Genomic DNA, 365 nt, shown 5'->3' on the forward strand with positions numbered 1-365 from the left:
AAAGTTGTAATCTCTGTTTTGCAAGAAAGTCACACATAAATTATATGCAATGATGCTGTAAGGTTCACTTCTCAAATACTTAAAATAGGATTTTTATCCAATCAAAATTTTTGATGCATTGCAATTTCATAATTCATTTTACCAATTCCAATATCACAAAATAAAAAAAATAAAAAAATACTAGCCTACGTAAAAACAAACTTACAGAAGACAAGTAAACAGTCATGAATTACATAGAACAAAGAAATTTACCTACAAACACTTAAAGCACTGAATAAGAAATATTATAGTGTATCAAATAAATAGACTACAAATAGACTGAATAGTCTTCACTGTATAAATTCAATATACATTATTTTACAAAA

Source organism: Sinocyclocheilus anshuiensis, unplaced genomic scaffold (genome assembly GCF_001515605.1).
Source record: "Sinocyclocheilus anshuiensis isolate Anshui unplaced genomic scaffold, SAMN03320099.WGS_v1.1 scaffold2152, whole genome shotgun sequence".
NCBI classification, from domain to species: Eukaryota; Metazoa; Chordata; class Actinopteri; order Cypriniformes; family Cyprinidae; genus Sinocyclocheilus; species Sinocyclocheilus anshuiensis.